Source organism: Condylostylus longicornis, unplaced genomic scaffold (assembly GCF_029603195.1).
Source record: "Condylostylus longicornis isolate FDR11 unplaced genomic scaffold, ASM2960319v2 ptg000044l, whole genome shotgun sequence".
NCBI classification, from domain to species: domain Eukaryota; kingdom Metazoa; phylum Arthropoda; class Insecta; order Diptera; family Dolichopodidae; genus Condylostylus; species Condylostylus longicornis.
Window position 1 is genome coordinate 13475908 of NW_026578013.1, and position 24044 is coordinate 13499951.

Here is a 24044-nt window from a genome sequence, read left to right on the forward strand (position 1 = left end):
ATATTATACTCAGTTTTTAAGTTCTCCAGTACTCAGTAAGACAAAAAACATTTTATTAATACTTAATTAATAATTATAATTAAATTAAATATTCAATAATCATCAATCCTTTTTTGTAATAATTATACAAAAATCTATCAAAATTTATAGTAGTTCATATTTTACGTTAGTATACTGATGAAATAGAATAGGAAAACTTAATTTTAATTCGCAAAACTGTATTTAGCACTTTTAACTTCAAAACATAAAAATTGGTACCCTTGAAGCATTTTTTTTTTTCAAACAACTTGCTACAAATAGAATAAGTTATTACACAAATACAAATTAAAATTTTAGAAACCACAAGCAAGTTGTGCGAAATCTGTCTTGCATTAATCAATAACCTCAGAAGAAAATTAATCAAGAACGTTAAAAACTAATTGAAAAGAAAATATTCTACCAAGTTTACTGAATATCAGTGGTTTGGATTCGATATTTCATAATAAAAATTGAAAATCTAAAAATTAAAAACTAAACATTTTAGAAAAGAGTAGTAATAATAATTCATATTTAGTTATAATGCTTTATCTAAAAAATTTCTGATTTCAAAATGATGATGTACAAGAAGCCAGGACCTTATTTTCTTGTTCTGCTGAAATATTATGAAAATCAAAATAAACGTATGATAAATGATTTTAATTACATTTTAATGTAAAAAATATTCTTAACAATTTTAAAACCTTTCATACCATACCCTATACACCTTCATCAGAATAATTTTTTAATTATATTATAAAGCATCAAACACATTAATAATCAACAATAAATATTTGAAATGTTTAAAAAATTCCCAGGAAAAATATGCTGGCTACCATTTATAAAAGTTCATAGATGCAAAATTTATGGCTGCATTTTTTTTTCTATTTTACATTTGGATTTGTATGTACATATGTGAACGCAATTATATTAATTGTATTATGTATATAATTGATAAATAGCCTAAAATTATGTAAAATTATGTAAAAATATTTAAAAAAATGAAAATTCCTAATATGGTAAAATTAAAATAAATTTCAGTTTTTGGCTTTCTTTTTTGTTTTTGCTTATTTTTTACTAAAAAAATGAAAAATAGCATTAACCCAAGCACTAACAGGAAAACAAAAGCAAATTAACCACCGCTCCTACTCACCTCACAAAAGAGCATAGCAAAGTGATGCAAGTAATTATCGGCATAATTTATTCTTTTTTTTGTTTTTGCTTAGATGTTGCACATTATTTTGATTAATTACATATGCACATATTAACATACGCATAAACATTTAAATATATTTTCAATACTATATTGCCCAAAATATTTTATATGTTTGTATATAAATGAGTACAAATAATAAATATATACATAGTAAATTTTCTATATGCTTGTATGTGCTGGCAGCAGGACATGCGTCAATTTAAGTACATCACATAAATAATTGCATACTATAATAAATAAAAGAAGGGCATAAAAAATGAGATTGACCAGATTAAAATGAAAACAAAAAATAATATTATATAAACTCACACACACATACACACAAAATTTATTATTTTCTTCCATAATACTTTTTTGTTTTTCGTTTATTTACTATTTCAAAAATCTGTTCAATAATTTTTTTTAATTATATATTTTAATGAAATTATAAAATTTATTATATAAAAAAATGATTAATATTTTTAAGCTGAATTTTATATTATATGCAAGCAAATTGCAATATAAGCTCTGCATATACTGGTATAGTTATATTTAAGGATACATAAATATATGATGTTTATATAGACATGAAATTTCAAACTAATATAATTACAGAGTGTTACATAGAGCTCAATCACCCCAAAATTTAATAAGTTATTGGTTCATTTTATTTATTAACATTAAATTTCTGGCTCTTGAATTGCGTAATTAAAACTTAAAAAAATAAATAATGGAATGTAAATAACTTAGTATGTATTATAGTAAACGTTTTTTACCGACCGCATGCAAAATTTTCTGTCTATTTGTCTGTTTGTCAGTGTGCTTATCTATCAGTTTGTCTCTGTATATAAATATCTCAAGTTCGGCTGAACTAATTTTGTTTTAATTTTTTATACGAGTTTAGTTTGAAAGTGAAACGATTTGCTCAACTTTTGGGATAAGTCAGGCTTCGCAAACTGGACTTTTTTACAGGAGGATTTTACATTTTTACCATATCTAAGGAACTAATTCAAGAAATTTCTTGGAAGTTAATATTTGGGTTTTGTTTGAGTAAGATTCAAATTTTCATTGAATTAAATAATGATTGCAAACTTTAGGGATGATAACAAAAATTAAAGCAATTATTAATATAATAATCGAATTAAATTGTTAATTTTTGTTATTTACGATAAGTAATTATATATTTTTTTATTACAATATATTGACCGTTAGGCTATCCAAACAATAGAAATTTGAAAAATCTTACAGTTTTATAAAAAATGTCGTGTCGAAAAATAGCATATTTCCCGATTTGGGAAGATGATAAAATGGAACGGAAAGAGATGGAAAAAAGTTTTGTTCAAATTAAATACATAAACCATTTCTTAATTTTTATTAACATTATTTTACGACTAGTCAACATTATTAATTTCAAAGTTATTTCTCTTTATTTGAAATATTGAGAAAATTCACTGTGAAATATTGAATTTTTGAGTTTTTTAAATTAAGGTTTAGTTAAGCTTGAATTTAAATTTAGTATAGAAATTCTTTTTTAGCACTATTATTAAAAATATCACAGATGCTATATACAATAGTAATAATATACAAGTATATTAAAATGAAAAATTGGACACTCTGCACTTGTATACGAAATTTAATTTTGTTTTTAATTAATATGAATTATTATGTGAATAAAATATTTGTTCATATACAAACATATAAAACTTGTATACTATTCGTTCATGAGACATTACGCAATTTTTTTAATGTTTTTTAATATTAAAAATACAAACTACGTATCTCTATATTGCAGAACTTTTACATAATCAGATATAATTCAATATATGCGGATATGCTCACAAAAAAATAATGTTAAAGAAAAAACGAAAAATAAAATGAAAACAAAAACACATATCTATCCAATTTAATTTACATCCATCTATCCATCTTTTATCCGACCATCGATGATCCGTCCTTCCCAATTATTCTGATATTTATAATGCTCCTTTACTATCTCTTTCTTTCATAAATAAAGCGTTTGTTCTTTTACTATTTTTTTTTTAGTTTTTTTTTTGGTGTTGTTGTGAATATGAAATCAAATGATAATACAATGTCCAAAACAGGATGTATGCATATCGTTTCTATTATTATTATAAGGGCACAAAACTCTTTATAAATACATTTTTACTCTTTATATTAATATATCTATTCGTACATAAGTCCAAACACACACATAATAATGTACACAATTAATATCCTACTTAGAACAGTATATTTTTAAATATAATAATATAAACACCAAAAAAAAAAATGAAAACAAACAAAAGATATATTAAAAAATATTATTTGAAATCACACATACGTGTGTGCATACAGAATCCTGCACAACTCTACAAGTACATGTTGGTATGTGTGTGCATACACTGCATGCTTGTATTAACGTCAGAAATATAAGTTTTATACATAGTAATGCATATAAAAATAAACAAATGAATAACAGTAGATTTGCATAACATTCGATGGTTTGATGGATGCTTTCATTGTTCTCATTAAAATTCGGCTTATTTTTTATATAAAATGCATATGTACATATGTATGGCAAATAATATACACACATTCACATTATATTTGTTAACTTTGAAATACACATAAAATATACGAAAATTTTATTCCACTAAATCCACAGTTTGTGAAATAGCACATTTTCTTTTAACATTTTAAATTTAGAGCTTACTAATATTTACATATAAATATATTCTATTATACATACATGATTTATCTTTACTAGTTTAGCCATATCCAATTGATCATATTGCATATGTTTAGGAACAATTTTAAAGTTTTTTTTAGAAAAACTTTTATTGTTAAAGAAACAGGGAATATTATTGGATAAGGAGGTGATTACTACTATAATCTTGCAAGTAGAACTCAATTTGGTCATAAACTTCTTAGTTTTCTCTTTACGAATAAACAAAGAGACAGACACAACAAAACTTCAAAAAATATTTTTTTTTTAGCTTTTTTTTCCAATTGTGTATAGAAACCAATTATACAAAAAATGAATGTAGTAAGTATGAAAAATATATATGTAAAGGAATATAAGTGTATCGTAAATCACATCATTATAATGCATTTACAATATTATAAACACATGTACAACTATAACAGAATTATGCGTTTGAAAGTTGCATATTGTGATATCACATAGAATTTTATTTACCTATTTGTTGTGATATTTTGGGTAATAACAAAATTTTCACAGTGGCAACAAATAATAGAGATATCATCATTCATCACTCAATGTAATTGGTACAAAAAATATGCCAAGTAACGCATATACATATAAGCGAACCAAAAATATTCTGTTGAATTTAATATAAAATAATTGAAAAACAAAAAAAAATTATGATTTCAATAGATAAAAGCGTTATAATTTATTGTTTATTTAAAATTAAACCATTATTCAATAAAACAAACATTGAATTGAAATAAAATAAAAATTGCAATACCCGATTAAGTCCTTTACAAATATAACATATATAATATTAAATATGTGAAAAACTTTATCGTAAACGGGAAACGCTTTAGTTATCTTTCACTCACTTACTTATTCTTTCTAAACAACTTGTGCAAAAAAAATTTTCAACCATTGAATTTTTTTAAACAAATTTCCAAATGTATTCATAAAACTAGTTTTTAGTAGATTAAGTATGTAAATCAAATAGAATTTTTTCTTGCAATATCAGTTCATCTGATAATCAAAATGGGTACATCTTTTGAACAAGGGAATTGAAATGAAAAATGATTTATCTTAAACTAATTTTAACCATATGCAAGTCACCCAGAAGTTCTGAATGCTCAAATTTTTGCATCACTTTTCAGTTTTGGCTCGCGGTCAATTTGACATTTAGTGATTTTCATATAAAACAACAAAAACCGGGCTATCGTCTAACAAAGTTAATAAAGTACTTTTAGAATTTTTTGTAACTTTTCAGTTTCGCCAAACTTTTATTCGGTTTTCTCGCTGAAAAATGTGTTAAATGTTTTTTCATCAAAAAATTTGATATTTACATACGATGATGTTTGGCATGCGCTTCAAGTGTTCAAAACATTTGGATATACTCTTCCTATAACTTGTTGAGTTTCAAAAAATTTCATTTGACTAAACATTCAACTCCAATTGATTTTATTAACTGAACTTTAATTCGCTGAATCATAAAAAATTTAAATAAAAAAAAAATTTTCAATTTTATATTTTGTTGCCTACATTTAATTTTAAGACAACCAGAGATTTCGTTTTGAAAAATATTTTTCACACCATTACAGTTTCAACCACATAAAATATGTACAAAAAATCATTATGGGATAAATCAAGAATTTAATTTGTGACACGCATTTCAATTTATATAATCATTTTTTCTGAAACTGATTATCAGAATTATAAGTATTCTGATAATTTTTATTTTACAATTGGGCCTCGTTTTTTTTTATGAAATAAAGTTTTACCCCCTTGCTCAGATAAAAAATGCAATTTATTAAAACAATTCTGTTTTTAATTTAGTTTTGTATAAATACCTTATATAAAAAGAAATAGATTCATCTCGAAATATTGCAATTTTTAGCAAACTGTTATATTAAAAAATATTGAAGAAAATTTTAAATTTGAGTATGTTAACAATCGTAAATGTTTGACATTCGAGGGCACTCTTATTCTATAGGTTCGACATGAAATTATAAATTATTTTAAAATTACACCAAAATAAAATAATATTTATTTTATTTTAATTCCATTACAAATATTATCTAAATAATATTAAAACAATTGTACAAATTATTACAAATTTTTAACAAGTACAATACTGAAAAATTTACTTATCTTGAATACCAATGTATTTTGCAAACTTTATACAAAAATTTATTTTATATAACTATATAACAATATTGAATTTAATATACAACCATATCATATATATATATATATAGAATATATACTAAAGCTCATGTACATATCGAATTTTTAAATTAATAAAGTAAATATAAAAATACTGTTTATATATAGAAGTACAAATATTCAAATGAGTTTTACAATATTTTCAATAGAATATTACAAATCAATTCAAGCTGAATAAATATGTAATAAAAAAAAATATTTATAAACATTAACGTTTTAACGTTACACTCGTATTCTATAAAAAATAAACATATTTTATTTTTATTATTTACAAGTCCTTTTTTACATTGTATGTATGTATGTAGGTATATTGCATAGACATACATATGGTAAATATAGTTAAATTTATTAAATGTATATATGTACATAATTATATTAAAAATGTATATGCGTAGTAATTTATGTAATCGTTTCCATTTTTTAAAATTTAAATGTACGTACATACATATACATACATATATAGAACTAGTTATTTATATTTTGGCAATTTTAATTTATTATGCTATTATAAAATACATATTACTTCCCATTACATACATATCTACATATACATATTGATATTCTTCTAAAAAGACTTAATATATATATATACATGTACTAATATTATATACATATGTACGTATGCAATATCGAATCGTAAATATAAAAATCAAATGAACGCTAAAATTATATAAAAAAAAAAAGTTATTTTAAAAGTAATTTATACTTTGAGTATATGATTTACATATACGACTACGCAATATCCTTATTATATACATACATATATGTATATTTATATTTAAATATCTTTATGTAATCATGAAATGAGTTTAAATAAAAATTATGTAATTTATAAAAAAATTTCAATTTAACTTATTGAAAATTTTGAAAACTTGTTAAAGAGAGTTAAAAATTAAGACTCTCTTTGACAAGTTAAGAAAGAAATATTAAAATTTCACGATTATTGTATGACTTACAACTGCCCATGCAGCCACCAAAGAGTTTCCAAACTTTCAATTTACAAAAATTCAAATTTCGCTACCATACTTCTGCCTTTAAAGTTTCAGATACTCAGAATTGTCTTTCAAACTATGATTTCGGTAGAATTTCTATAGATTATTTTGAAGTCCAATGCTACGGCACAGATGTGGAAATAATTCATTTTTCACTTAATTTAATTTAATTTAATTTTTTTTTAATTTTATGCACATCATTATAATAATGATACGTTTCATATATTGGAAAATTATCCTGTAGCTTTGCAGAATAGCCCATCAATTTGAGTTCAAATTGCTTTGTTATTTTATAAATATGAAATGGAACTCTCAAATCCGACACAAAACTCTAAAAACGCCTACTAGTTCACTATATTCGAAAATAAAGCTATAATGATAAATTTTAGCTATAATTTTAACGAAAAAAATTTCCACATTCAAAAGTTTTAATCGAAACTCTTTTGAAATACAAACCGTTTATTAATTTAAAGATTTTTTTTATTATATGAAATCATTAAATAGTTATGGCTTCATTCACTGAATATTTGGTAATAATATGCCTAAAGTGTATACTACAAAGAAAAACAAAGTCAATTCTATCGCCATTCATGAAAAATAATCCAAATCAAATAACTAAAATTATTATCCAACTCCAGCATATTCCTGTGAGATCACAATTACTGTGAGATAATTTTTTATAAGAAACATTTCAATTGTTAATACAAAAATTAAATGCAATTTTATGGAATGTTTAAACTTTGACGTGAATCGGCAAACACATACATAGTAAGGTTAAAACTTTTTACATAGCCAAATCATAACAGGATTTTTCGCAAACTTTCTAATTTAAATTTTAACTTAATAATTAGCAAATAAGGAATAATAAATACTTAACTTGAAAAACTAACACTCGTACTAATCTTATACTCATATAATTTACTCATATACATCATTTTAAAGAAGAAAATCATAAATTACATACACTTGTAAACAATTGAACGTAGTGTCAAACTTGTTCGAAATTCTTAATTCTGTTTTCATAATAATTTTTTTTCGTATTTTGTTTTTCAAATTTTATCAAACAAAACAATTTAATAACTTTCTTACGGGGAAATTCTCAAGGACACATTCATTAGAGCAGATGCAAAAATGTTGTATACATTTACGTATACACACATTTTATATATACATTATATACTTACAAATTTATAAAAATATAAATATCCTTGACGGATATATCCTTGATTTTATAAATATATATATATTAAAAGTTTTACTTCCGTATATTCAGGTTTTTGTAGTACATTAAGGAAGAGAAAATAAAAAGAAAGAGAAAATTTCAAATTAATCACAATCAGGTTAATAACCAAACATTTGTTATAAAAAAAAATCGTTGTAAGAAAATTTTATTAAGAAATATAAAAGAGGATATTAAAAATTTGGATTTTTCATTAACGAATAAAAAAAACCTTTAACATTTACTAAAAAAAAAAATATTTTGAATTCATAAATCACTTTTATTATTTCTAATTTTAAAAATTTGATAAAAATAAAAAATATTTTGAAAAAACTCAAATATTTCTTTTTGATTAAAATTTGTAAATTTAGCATAAGAGTTAAGAATTAATTAATTGAATGAAAAACAATTTAAATTTTCGGAATGCAAAATAATAATTAGGAAATATTTAAAGCGTTACCATTGTAGCACAATAGTTGTAGCATTTTTATATTTACCGTAATTTTATTTATATTTTTGGTATGTGAATTGTAATATCAACAAATTATTTATTTATGTGTTTTTATTCAAACATGTATTAATTTTGAAAACACACATTGGTTTTTGAAAGCTTTCTAAAACTTGAGGTTTTAGAATAAAATATACATATTTCTAATAAATAATCTACTTCAAAAAGATTTATTATCTAAAATTACACGTTTACCAAGAAAAATCAATGATTCCTTTTGAAACAAATAAGAATTGTTATTTGCTTGCGTAAATTTTATAGCAAAATATAGGTTCCTATAATAATTTGATCAACATATACAAAAATTTGATATAAAATTCCACAAAGTTTGGCTACCTTATTGCGCCGAAACTATTTAAACTTCTCAAATTCAGAAAGTTTAAATAATTCTTTCTATCAAAAGACAAATTGGCTTTGCAAATTCATCGTTATTCTATAATTTTTATTTTTTCAAATTTTTAATATAATTTTTCTATTAATTGTCAAGTCCGAAAGTTTTAAACTTTGATATCTTAAAGAAATCAGTAAACATTATATTAAATTAGAACAGAATTTTTTGCTCACAATTTTAGCAAAATTACAATTTTCAATAAGTTTTTCTTTCGAAATTTTAAGCATTATTTTACTTCCAATAAAGTAAGAATATTTTCTTACTTTAAATAAAATTAAATAGATTAAATAGATTTTTTTTAATATACCTCCTAAATGTATAAAACAAAACTTAGGTGTAAGTTACTTTTTCCATTTTTACTCTGATAAAGGATAAGGCAAAAAATTTATTCGACAATTGAAGAAAAGCCAGAGATAGACCAGTAATAGCATATACGTCATGCCAATTTGGTATAATATTACCGCAAATTTAATTAAAAAAATTAAATTCAAGAGAAACGGTATATCAATATTATTATTCAAATAAATTTATTCATAAAATTTTCAACTTAAATGGAATACAAAATTTTTTAATTAAATTGATCTGTAGACATTTTAACAGGACGTTAAAAACTCAAAAAAATGGCTTAATATCCAATATATTTTAGCACAATGAAGAGTATATTAAACAAACTTTAATATTTGGGCTTATCGCACATGAAAATTTTACATACATTGATAACAAAGGTAAAACCCAGAACGTTGGGCATGTCCCTATAATTTCACGTTAAAAACCGGGCCGGACCAAATGTTAAGACATAACTTATGATCCAGGTCATTCGGATAATGGCCAATTAAAGTTTGATATGTGTATATAGCATAGGGGTACCCTAATAAAACCAGATTAATGGTGGTTGCCATAATAATAACAAATAACAAAAAAAAGAAAACTGAGTGCAAATTGTGATTCCAGTATTTTAACATTAGCAATTTATTTAATTAGCGTTTCATATTAATAATTAAAAACAATTGAGCACAAATATTACAAAAATTGTAGTATATGAAGCTTTATTGAAACAATGTGATAAATAAAATAATCCACCTAACGTTGTAAATGTGCATGTGTCCCTCGACTGCTTCTATATACTTGAATCTATTTAATTTACGATAACTATTTGATATCTTATGTTGTTTTATCAAAAAATTAGATGATCTTAAAATTTTATCAAAATTCTATTACTATTTATAAAAAAAAAATCATAAATTCTGTACTTACATTTTTAAAGAAATTTCCGTTTTTATTGCATATTTTTCTTAATTTAATATTTTCCTGTTTCCTTTTCACAAATTATTTATTTACTGTGTAAGTACTTATTTTTCTTCTCTTACATATATATATTTCAATTACATTTGTAATTAATTAATTAAATACAAAAAATAAATTTTAAGAAATAAAATTTTAAAATGGCATGACGACAATAATTTTAAAATATAAAATATAATTATGTTTATAGAATGTTTTTTAATTTGGTGTGGTATGTAAAGGTGTTAGAATTTTCCGATTTTCATTCGACTGATGATTTAGTTATCACATTTATCAAATATCATGTTGCACATTTATAATAGAGTTCGTGTTCTTTTCTTCTTTTTTTTCAGATTTTCATTAACATAATTTTTTGCAAGTTTTCCAGAAAATTTTTCTAATGCTATTGTTGATTTTTAATTTTCTTCTTTATTTACAGCAAATTGCATTTTTATTTTTTTTTTAATTTATTCTTCATATTTTTGTAGCCATATTTTTGTAATGTTTAAATTTATTTATTTTATATGATTTTTTTTTGATTATTTTGTTAATTAATTGTTAATTTAAATTTTTTTTAGCGCACTAATAATTTTTTTAATACTTTTGAATTTAGTGATAAAAATAATTCAAAAAAAATTTTTCTTTGCATTTTGTGTTTTGCTTAAAAAAATTCTTTTTTTCCTCTCCTCATTTCTTTTCCTTCTTTTTTTTCTTGTTTTAGAAACAAAATAAAATTTTAATATTTAAATTATATAACACAATTTTTTTTTGTTTTTTTTTTTTTTTTATACTTTTTTTTTTCAATAAAAATATCTTCCAAACAGTTTAAAAAGCACCTAGAAATATAAAAGAGTTATTTACATATAAATGGCGTGTTTAAATTCGAAAATTCTTTTGATTTTGAATAATATTGTGTGTTTGAATTTAAAATGTTTAATCATACATTCAATTGCATATGCAATACCTAAATAAAATATTTTTTTTAATTAATTGCGGCCTAGTAACTACAATGTAATTAGGCCCCAATGGCAAAGATTACAAACGTAGAAGATTCTGTTTAAACAACATTCCTAAAAATACAGTAAAAGTTATGTGAGCGAAAATCAAATGTAAACTTTTTTAATTAAGCCTTAAATAGTTTAAACCTTTCAACTTTTGTATAATTCCAACAAAACCAAAATATATAGATCTTAAAATTTAAAAGCAAAAAATGTTTATTTTAATTTTAATATTCTGATTTTAACTTTAAATTTGTTGCTCTAAACAAAATGGAAAGACAGTGTAACATTGTTCTAAAATAAACTATAGAAGACAATACTGCGTTTTTCTTGAAAAAAAAATATTTTTAAATTTAATTTAGTATGTAATAAGTATTTATTTTAGCGCCAATTTGTATGCATAGCATTAATAAAAAATTTAACAGAAATTCAATTCTTTGACTTCATACCTTTTGTATATTTTAGCTGTTTTGAAAACTTATTAAAAAAAGTAATATGTTACATATTATTTAATATGAAAGTACGTAAATAAGTAAAAAAATTGTAATAAATTTATATGTATATATTCAATAAAATTCAAATAAATGCAAAAACTTTAAAAAGTATAAGAAAATTTCATGATAAAATTATTTAGGCGCGATAATTTTACTAAACATACTTATAAAATTGTTTCTATACTATGTTTTTTTTAGTATGTATATGTATACTATATACATACAATTACAATATTGTATATTATATAATTTAGAAATTTAGATATATACATACAAACTGCTTATGTATAGTGATATAAGAGTAATTTTCAAATTAATAAGCATATGTAAAGACAATATTATTGTAAATCAAAAATTAAGTAAATAAAACTTATAATTTTTTATCCCTTTTGTAGATTTAAATATTTTAAAAATTTATTATTATTTGTTTAAAAATTTTCAATAAATTATTTTATTTCCTGTTGTTGTATTAATAATTTTAAAATTGTATAATGATTATGACTTTTAATTTATAGTAAACAAAAATTATTTTTGCAAGTTTCTAAATTATAATTTCTATAATAATCCATATTACAATAAATTTTTAATTATATTCATATTTTAACATTTTTCATATATATTTTAAATGTTTGAACTCTTAATTTTTAATCATTAAAACAAATTTTATATAAATAATTTAATTATGCACAGTTTTAAACAATAATAATACAAAAAAATTTCAATATTCACTAAAACTTAATGATTTTATTAAAAAATTAAAGTTTGTAATTCAATAACAGTTCAATTAATTACTTTTAATAAAAAAATTTTCAAGTATTGCAAAAATATTTTTATTTATTGTGTTTTTTTCTTATTTTCTCAAAATTCAAGTTTTTTTTCTGAATCATAATTATCATATAATTATTTTAATTTTAAATTTAAATGTACTTAATTGGTGTTTGTTTTAATATTAAAATGTAATTATGTATAAGTACTTAGTTTTTAAAAATAACAAATACAAAAAAAAATTAATTCTAAACTTAAATACATAAAAACTATTTAAACTGTAAATATTAAAAATTATATGAAGTTAACAAAGTACGTTTATGTTATGCACTATGTTAGTTATTTAGAAAAAACAAACTAAGAACAACAAAAATAACAAAATAATAACGCAACTATTATAAATTTTTCTGGCGCATGTTGTATCCATTTTTTTTTACAAAATTACTTTTTTCAACGTTTTTTTATTTTTATTAAAAAAAAACAAAAACTTTCAGAGAATTTATCAACTATTTTAGAGCATTTTAGATCAGGTTATACATTTGGTGAGGTTAGGATTTTATTATAGTTTTAGTAATCTTCTGTAACATAATTGCACATAAATCCATTATTAATTTAATCCTTTTTTATTTTAAGTAAATGTTATATATTAAATGTAAATGTAAATTAAATATTTAAACGAAATATGAAAAATTAGAATAAACTATTTTTTTTTATATAAGTTTTTTATGTAATTATTATGTAAATAATTATTAATTATTTAAAATCAACTAAATTAATTTATTCTATTTAAATAAAATGTGGTTATATATTATTGAATTTATTTTTAGTTCTGTTTATATTAATTTTATAATGAAATTTTTAATTAAAAATAATTAATAAATTAATTAATTATTTACAATAAATGCGTTTACTAAAAATTTTTAATATATTTAAGATTTAACAAATAAATATTATATTATCCTTTTTGCCACATTCACTTGTAACTATATGTATATATATAGCATTATTATTAAAATTAGAGCACATCATATTTATTTTTAACTGTGAAATTATTTTAAACTGTGATTTATATAAAAATTACAGATAAAATATGTAAATTAAATTTATATTTGAATAATTTTAAAAAATTCAAAAGAAAAATTTAATGTTATTTTTATTTCATATAGAATTTTTTAATGTTATTGTTTCTTTTTCTCAATATGTTCAATATTACATAAAATATATACTACACAAAGTATATACACCTTCACAATATTATATTTTCATTTTATATATATATATAAAAACTCCTAAGAAGCAACAACACGGAAGTTGTAATAAAAAAAAAAAAAGTAAAAAAATAAAACAAAAAAAAAAATATTCAAAAAATATTTTTTTTATTTTATTAATTTTCTATTTCATTCCTAAACAAAACTTAATAAATATTTGTATGCAATTTTATTCCTTATACACATCTATGTATACATTGATAAATATATATATATATTAAATAATATATTTCTATTTTATATACATTGAATATAAATGTATATATACAATAATAAATAAAATGTACAACAACCCATAAGAAGAAGGAAATCAAAAGTGTTATCCTTGACTTAATTATTCCATTTTATATTTTTATTTATTTATTTTTATTTTTTGTTATTATTGTTATTATTATTATTTCTTCTACTCAATTTTAAGAAACAAATGAAAGTTTTTCATAAACAAAAACAATAATAATAACAATAATAAATAAGAAGAAAAAGGAGGCTACAGGAAAAAAAAAAAACAAAAAAAAAACAAATAGAAATCAACCAAAATGAAAACAAACTTTTTCCTCCTTTTTTTATTTCTGTTTTTTTTTTGTTTAGAAAATAAATAAGAAAAATTCTAGCATAACTAAATAGAAATGAATTTCTTTTGAAGAAAAATTTTTAACAAAAACAGAAAAAAAAAGAAATTACATAGTAAAGGAAAACACAGTAAAAAAAATTTAAATTTTTTTTTTTATAAAAAAAAAATGTATCACAAAAATTTTGGAAAAAAAAAATTATTTATTTTTTTTCATTTTTTTTTCGGACATAGTTAAAGACTAACCCAAAAAATAGATAAACCGGTGGTAAAAAAACTTTAGTGCGGCTATAAAAACCTCTGAACGGATTAAGTGTAATCTACAAACTAAAAATAAAAATACACATTTTCCAAAAAAAAACAAAAAAAAAGTATATAAAATATACATATATCATTTCATATATACATTAATTTTTATACACAAACATACAATTGGTTTGATATACGAAAAATAAAAATATAAATGAAGAGGCACAAAAAAAATCTACTGTAAAAATGAATTGGAAAAAAAAAGTTGCTTTTTTATTTTGCATACAAATTTTATAAATATATGTGCATATACTTATGCACATATACAAAATATATACACACATATGTATGTAAGTAAATAAAAAAAAAATTATTTTTGCACACAATCAGTAAAAAATATTTGGTTTTTTTTTTTGTTTTTTATTATTTTTTCTTTTTTTCTTACTACTTTTTAGTATAAAAATAAATTTTATGTATTTTTTTTTTGTTTTCACATCACAAAACACACAACTATATAACAAACACTGAACATATTATGTATGCAAAAAGTATTTACAAACAGACGTTTATATTATTATCGTATATCTATACGTACATACATATATGTGTGTCTATTTATAATATTGTTAACTCCATATCTACACCAACCCGTATAATTTTTACATATAGTACATTTAGTAAATACGTATATGAATGAGAATGTTTAAATGTAGATATATTTAATATCTACATCATTATATGTAATTATGTACGAATGTACAATAATATACGTGCATAATGATATACATATATGTACAACAAATATACATACACTAAGTATAATAATAAAATGTGATATTATCCATGCCAAATATTCATATGTTTGTTTGCATGTTTCTTTATATAATAAATGACAGAGAGAAAAAAATCAAGTAGAAAAAGTAGAAAAAAAGGTACATTTCGTTTGTTTTGTTTCTTTTTTCTCTTTTTTTCTCGTTTTGTTCTTTTGTTTTTTTTTTATTTTATATTCTCTTACAGAAAAATGTTGTCGATATATTTTCATCTCCTCCTCTTTCTCCTCTTTTTCGCATTTTTTTATGTGTTACAAATTTATACATATACTCAAATAAGCACGTATTAAATATATATGTAAATATAGCATATGGTATACAAATACGAGTATAAAAATATTTTATAGGATGCTTTTTATTTAATGTTTGTTTTTTTTTCTCTCTTTTTTTAACATTTTCATCTATAGTCCGTTTGTTTTTGCGTTTTTTTTAATTCTGCTGTTGATGATTTTGTTTTTAAAGGGCATACAATTTCTACAATACCCTGAATAGTTGTTACCTATTTGTATATATTTTTGATACAAACCATACACCATGTGAGTATCTGAAAATATAGGAACATATGTATTCTCATAATATATACATATATATATATAAATTATAATAATAAAAAACAAAATAATATTAAAGGAATAATGTTTTATGGAAAAAAATATTCATTTATCATGCATATTTTGGTGCTGAAAGACATACATACATACAAAATTAGATACATTCATACATATATATGAACAAACGAATATATTTATGTGCGAAATGCACAAATATTTATGTATACATATCTATGAAAATACATATGTATATAATGATATGGTATATACCTGTATGTACTTACACTTTATAATTTTGTACCTTTGCAAGTATGTATATACATGATTTAAATTTTACATAGGTACAATAAATTCTTAAAAATGTTATTTTGTTAAAAAAAAATTAAATTTTATTTTTGTAAAATATTTTTAATATTTAAGCATTATAACAAACACAACTAAACTACTTTTCAAAAAAACCTAAATGTATAATCTTAAAAATCTTATATAGAAACATTTTATTTTTTTTTAATTTCCCAAATTTCCAAAATTTTGGACTTACAATGATTTTAATTAGAAGTACAGAAGATAAACGTGCAAAATAGAAAAAATGGTATACGCGCTTTGTTGTTGTTTATTTTCATCTCTCTTTTTCTTACAAACATACACCTATAGTCCTATAATGTTGTTATTCTTATTCTCAAAATTTTTCTGACTTTTTTTTTGTTTTTATAATGTAGCTTAAGTTGCATGTTATACTCCTACTCCTACCTCATAATAAATTTTACCTCCGCTTTTTTTTCTCTATTTTTTAATACCCTTATAAAATGTAGCTTTATGGTTTGTTGTCTATATAATTATTATGATTTTGGCATCGTTTCAATACAATCCATAACACTCTAAAATACAATATCAAAGGGAAAGAAAAAAAAAACAAAATTAATAACGAAACAAAACAAAAAAGCAAGAAGACTAAAGAAAATTCAGCTCTCAAAAAGTATTTCAATTTCGTTTAATATTACAACAATAACATAATAACGAACGAACATAATAGCGTCAACAATAGCAGCAGCAGCAGCAGCGAAAGCAATAACAACATCAATATTGAGAAATGAGATAAACATAAAAATTTTATAATATTAAATAAAAAATCTGCACACATAACATTCAGAAATATAATATATTTTTAAAACAATCTACATATGCAAACATATGTATGTATTAATGTTTTTGAATTCATTCTAGTATATCAATCGCGTTCACATATATTTACTTTTATACCATACGCTACTCTAATGCAAAAACATAAACAAAAGAAAAAATAAAAGAGGAGAAATACTTGAGTATACTTTTTGGCGCTCTCTCATTCTATTTTTTTATTATCCTTATTTCTTTGTTTTCTTTTTGAATGAAATTCTCTTCTCACTCAGCAAAAACAAATTATTTGAAACGACAGAGCATTATTTGTAAAATGTGTAAAAATATAAATACAGTCAGGATTCAAAATCAAATTCAAAATGTGCGGTATATAGTACACATTCAGCCCTTACCTTTCTCTGTACAATACAAATACAAAAATAAAATAAAAATTTGTACCTAATGGGTACATACTGAGGAAGTTAAACATATTTACAGGTTAACACAAAAGCTTTTTTGTTACAAAATTTTATTTTACATATTATACATAACATGTAACTATTATAATTATTTAGACCAGTAAAATCAACAACGAACGTTGTTATTTTGAATACAAAATGCTATTTTTATTTAACAAGTACTTCTTTTATATTATTATTACAGCTATATCTGATTGTATTAAAATTGTATTATGAAAATTAAATTTGAATTTCCTTTGGTATATAAAGTTAAATTTTAAGGAAAAAAATATCACTAAATGCAAGAAAATAATATATTTCTTATTGATTTCAAATTCTATAATATTAGAGCGTATTAGATATAACAAGATATTATAAATTAAATATCAACACTATGTAATTTTATATGATAAAATTGTAATTTTATATGATAAAAAAATATTCGGAGGAAACGAATAGAAGTTGACGAGATCTTGTCAAAGACATTCCTGCATAATATACATGTTACGACAATTTTCGCTAGATTTTCAACTGAAAAAGTTTTTGCAGTGGCATTTTATTTTTCTTGTAATTTTCACTTAATGCAAATCTTTTCATACTTTAAAAATAATCTCATTAATGAACTAAATTAATTTTTTTAATACAGAATAATATCGTTAATATTTCAACTCAATCAATTTAATTATATTTACATTTATCTCCTTCAGACTTGTTTAGTTTAAAAGAAAAATGTGTGACAACACTGACTTTATTATACTTGTATATTACTTAAGGAATTTAACGAAACTCTCATCATACAGAAAATTACTATTTCATAAAACATATTATTATATTTATTATTTTAGTATATGGAGGACATAGATACTTTTGCAAGTAACGAACACAATGCAATACAATCCATTATATCCATTTAAAATTATGTATTTGTATGTATACGTTAACTGTAAGAAAAAACGTAAATTATTATGTTACAATATGCCATACATAAATGTTTGTACATATGCATACATACTTCATGCATTGAGGATATTTACTTCGAACAAAAAACAAACGAACAAATACTAGAAAACATTGAACTTATGAAGTTAAAATATATTCACGGTAAATGTGTATGTATGCATAAGTATCTTATCTATTTTATGTAAAGTAATATGACGTTTTTTGTACACCATTATTCAAAGTAAGAAATAAAAAAATTTTGTGTATAATGCGGTCTATATAATAATATTTTCTTGAAATAATTATATTCGATATTTCACACAAGAGAAGAAAAATTTATATTGAACTGAAAGCTGCTTTTTTTAACACAAAGATATGTACACATAAAAAACTCTCAATTTAAACATAAAAAGAGTTCAAGCTTTTTTATAAAAATAAAATTTTATATGATTTCATAAAATATTTCATTGTTTATATATCTATATATTATATTTTATATCATAAGTGCACAACCATATTCATATAAAACAATTAAACATATATACATTAAATATGCAAAAATATATTAGATTGTGGGTACATACAAGATTGTATGAATACACTAATCACAACAAATGAAGTATATGCAAGTGGCAAAAAAGAAAATTCAAACATTACTTTATAAAAATATGTATACATCGATATACATATATATGCATAAAAAGTTGAAATATGTGTCTAGTTTGGTTTGAAACCAAAAAAATTTGCAGATAAAATGAAAAGTTAAACACATACGCATATTCATAAGTATAACACTAAAAATAACATTAATAATCCTTCATATACCTTATACAATTATACGCTCGTAGATACATATATAAATGTACATTTAATTTAAATGATTGAATATGAACATTATAAAAATGTCTTTTGAACAACAAAAAAAAACGCAAAAACATATTGCGACTTATAAAATTAAAGACCAATATAACGCAAACCAGTGTATAACGAAAAACGAAATTTTGCTTGAATATAAACTTAAACTCGTTTAAAAAACTAAAATGAAAAAATAAATTAATTCTTATTTTAAGCAAAAAATATAATGGTATATATGAAATATTTATTCTACTAACCATAGGATTTACTTTTTAATTAGTTTTTAGCATTAGCTTCGATGATTTAGAGAACTTCTTATAATTCAGCTCAAATTACTTTCTTAAACTAAAACTATTATAAGAAATATAACAATTTTGAAATTTTAATTTAGTAATCGGATAAATTTAGTTCTTTATTTGAAAGTTTTGCAGTAGTATTTTCTTTTAGTTATTTAAGATGTTTAACTGTTATCAAAGAGCACTACTATTTATGAAGGATCATTTTAAAAGCCATAATTTGATTCAAAACATTGAGTTACAAAATTAGAACTATTTTGTAAATTATTTTTATTCTTAAATTTCTATAATGAAAGGTGATAATTCCATTGTACAAATTTACAAACTGAGTAAATTAGTCCAAAATACTTATTTAAAAAATATGTATTACGTAATAAAAGGATCATAAATTTACAAATCATATAAAATTATTTTATTTTAAAAAAGTGTCTATTCATATATGAAGCAACACTCTATAGATACAAATGGTAGAAATGACAAAAGTACTGCTAACATTTACATGAAATTATATAAGTAATGGTGTTATAAATTAATAGACTAAATTATTATACCCTTATAATTTGAATTATATTGATAAAGGGTTAACAAAAAATTTTTTTCTTGAAAGAATATAAAAAAATATACACATGCACATTATGTATATTGTGTATATGTGAAATACAATTTACATTTAAAATTTCGAAGCTGCGATTTTAAATCAACAAAATTTTCAAAAACGCGAAATTATCGTAGTATATTGTTGAAATATAATGTGATAACTTGGAAACGATTATTTATATAAATATGGATCATATTAATACATAACTACATACGCAAAAATTCTATATTCTATCATATTGCTATTGAAATACAAATTTTTCTTTTCTAATATTACGTATTAAAGTTTCAAAACCATTTGGCATATGTAAGACAGTCACTACAGAAACTTTGATATAAATTAAATATGTATCGGTAAATATTGCAAATTTTATAATTCTATTCTGAGTTTCTGAGATATAGTCAAGTAAATTTGGAGGTTGTATGGCAGCTACTAGAACCAATACCACGATCATAACCAACTTAAATAGGGTTCTGGTATTTACCATAATAAATAATTTGTGAAAATTTGCTGAACTTAGCTCAATTAGTTTTCGTTCGGACGAAGGGACGAATAGACCAAGCAAAATCGACTCAGAATTCGACGCGGATCAACAACATATACTTCAGTCTATATCTCAGACCATTATTTCTTAGCGTTACAAACGGTAAGGCAAATTTAGTTTACCCTTCGAACATACGTTCGTACGGGTATAATCAACATTGAATCTTCAACATACACATTTATTACGAAACACTTTCCATTTACAAACTAGTCCAACATACTCCAGAAAAATTTGAAGATTTATATTCCTGTAACAGGAAATACTACGAATTCAATATTTTATAATATTGATATAGATTTATTTAATTATATTTGTATAAAAGAATTATATTAACATAACATGATTTAAAACAAAAATTGAAAAATTACTTATTCTTATTTAAATTGAAACACATTTAAAACTAATAGGCTATCAACGTCGATTACAAGCACAGAAAGATTCTAAACTTTGTCGAATTCATATAAAAACATCTATTAAAGGCTTAGTTATTTTGACTAACTATATATCTTGTATGATTAAAACAGTTCAATAAAACAAACTTCAAAAAACATATTACAATATACTTTATACCGCTAATAAACAAGTGAAAACACGTAAATATAACAAACAAAATATTTGCAACATATTAAAAATTTTTTTTTTATATTGACGAACTCTGTAGAATGGTGATATATTTTTCTTTCGCCCACTACAGTACGTACATCCTTCGGAAATTGCATAAATAATTATTGCATGCTTTTGGGATTATGAAAATTTAAAAAAATATAAACATATCCCTTTTGACCGCGAATTAGGAACGTTGGTGACATGACATTGTTTATCATTAGCCTTTTGCTCTCATAACAATTTGAAAAAGCTATTAGGTGGTAAAAATTAAATTTTTGCTAATTTTGATTTCTACAACGGCTAGCGAGGGTAATGAGTATTAAAAAATTTTTTCCTAAAGAAATAAATTATTATGAATTATTATGAATTATTATATTTACGTCTAGAAGTTGAATAATGTCAAACTCTTTATATACTACGAAATGATGTTATTAATTTATAATAAAGTTGGGTCAAACCAATGGTTTGTATTGTAGCACTTTTCCGTTAAACAAGTGAAAATACTGCTTTTAAATACAGTCTATGTATGTATACTTATCACGCTATTAAAATTATTTTCATACATATACAAAACTATTTCTAGGATTGCATATATTTAGGATGAACGATTTATGCAGTCTTTGAAATAAAACAAAAATTAATATAAAGTGGGGTTAATATAATGCTCGATTTTAAGGGTTAATTGTGTGAGTTAAGAAAAATATATACGTTTTGCGTTTATAGAAATTTAAAAAAGCTTGCGGTTTCGGAAATATAAAGTGTCAAAAGGCCATTTTTAGAGTTTTGTGGGGTAAAACTTCTAAAGGGGGGGGGGGGGGAGATAAGTAAAAATTTTGTTCTACGGAAATAAGTTTCTAGTAAAGATATACATATTAAAGATGTACGTATTAAATTTCAGCTTTCTATTTTCAAGGGTGTAAAAGTTTTGTAAACAAAAAAAGTTTCCACGGACGGACGGACAGAGTGAAACTAATAAGCACTTTTTTTCAAAAAATTTTTGGAAAAGCGCTAAAAAGCGGGCTAAAGACAATACTTAATTCCAACGGCTAATTTTTCATTGTAATATATTCGTCCATTTTGCAGTAAGAGACGCAAATCGCAAATTTTCTACATTTGTAGATTTTAAAAAACGATTGCGATTTGAGCATAAATTACCAAAAGTTCAAATATTTATGTCTTTTGAGCAAAAAGATGACTTCATATTTTTGTCACGTACTTTGGCCAATATGTCCTTGAAGGACGATAAGAACATTCAAAGATAAAATTTCTAAACCAATAAAGTTATCAAAGGATGAAATTAAAGATTGGAAAATCCTCTTTTATATTTTTATAAAGCAAAACACAAACCTTTGGCCCTTTTCGAAAATATAACGTGCCTTTTTAAAAAATATTAATTTAATTTATGGAATAACCGTTCTTTTTTAAAAAGTATCGTTATTGATATATTATTGATTTTGCTTGCTTGAATATAGAAATAATAACATTGCATATTGCCAATACAAAATGAAACTGCTAATTATAAAATATTGCAGTGTCGGGTATTTAAACTTAGATATTGAGAATATTATGCAAAGTAGACTTAAGTACGTGTCGTATTGTTTACTTTTTTCTTTTTATACTCTAAAAATATAAATTTATTGTCATACTTCTTTTGTTATGTTTTTTTAATGGTTGGTTATACACTCATTTGATATGATGTATAACGTGTAAATTTCAGGCGTTTTATTTTAATTTGAATGCTTTTAATACACAAGATGACATTTATTATTTTAGCACTTTATTTTTTTCTTTTATATTTGTGCATCAATTCAGTAGCTTGCTATGTGTAGAATGCTGTTTCTGCACACTTTATGAAATCTGAGAAATTTTTTTTTATTCATACACTATACGTAAATATGTAATTATGACCATATTATATTAAAAATATGTAAGTATATATGTGACATTTTACCTGGACTGAAAAAAACTCCATTGAAAATTTTTAATTATTTAATTTTTTTTACGTTTGTTTTTCTTTTAAACCAGGCGTTTCCTTTTCTTCTCAGGTTTGTTTTTATCATTTTTCTTTTATTTTTTTTGTAATTTAATTTTTTACTAATGTCGGCTTACTTTAAAGATTTATGTAATGGTGGATGATCTTGTAAGCTAAATATTGTTTTAAAAAATCACATTAAAAGGCATAACATTGTATAACACAATTAAATAAAATTATAGTTCTACATATATACGTATCTAAGTCACAGATTGTACATTATATTACAATATTTTATTTTTAGTTATTAAACTCACCGGATACTTGTATTTCTGTATACACTCATACCAATATACGTACATTCATATATATAAATATTTACGGAGCTAAAGAAATTTTACATGCA

The 24044-nt window shown here is 22.2% G+C and overlaps 1 protein-coding gene across 5 annotated transcripts in view; it reads right to left on the reverse strand.

Moving 5' to 3' along the window:
- Positions 1–14943, reverse strand: part of LOC129610146 (zinc finger protein 250) — an 86734-nt gene extending 71791 nt beyond the window's left edge. For all 5 annotated transcript variants that reach the window (XM_055522546.1, XM_055522544.1, XM_055522547.1 and 2 more), the window contains exons 1-2: positions 14871–14943; positions 10505–11367 (exon numbers count right to left, since the gene is read on the reverse strand). The gene's annotated coding sequence lies outside the window, so the exon portion shown is untranslated. The remainder of the gene's footprint in view (positions 1–10504; positions 11368–14870) is intronic.
- Between the last annotated feature and the right edge of the window lie 9101 nt (positions 14944–24044).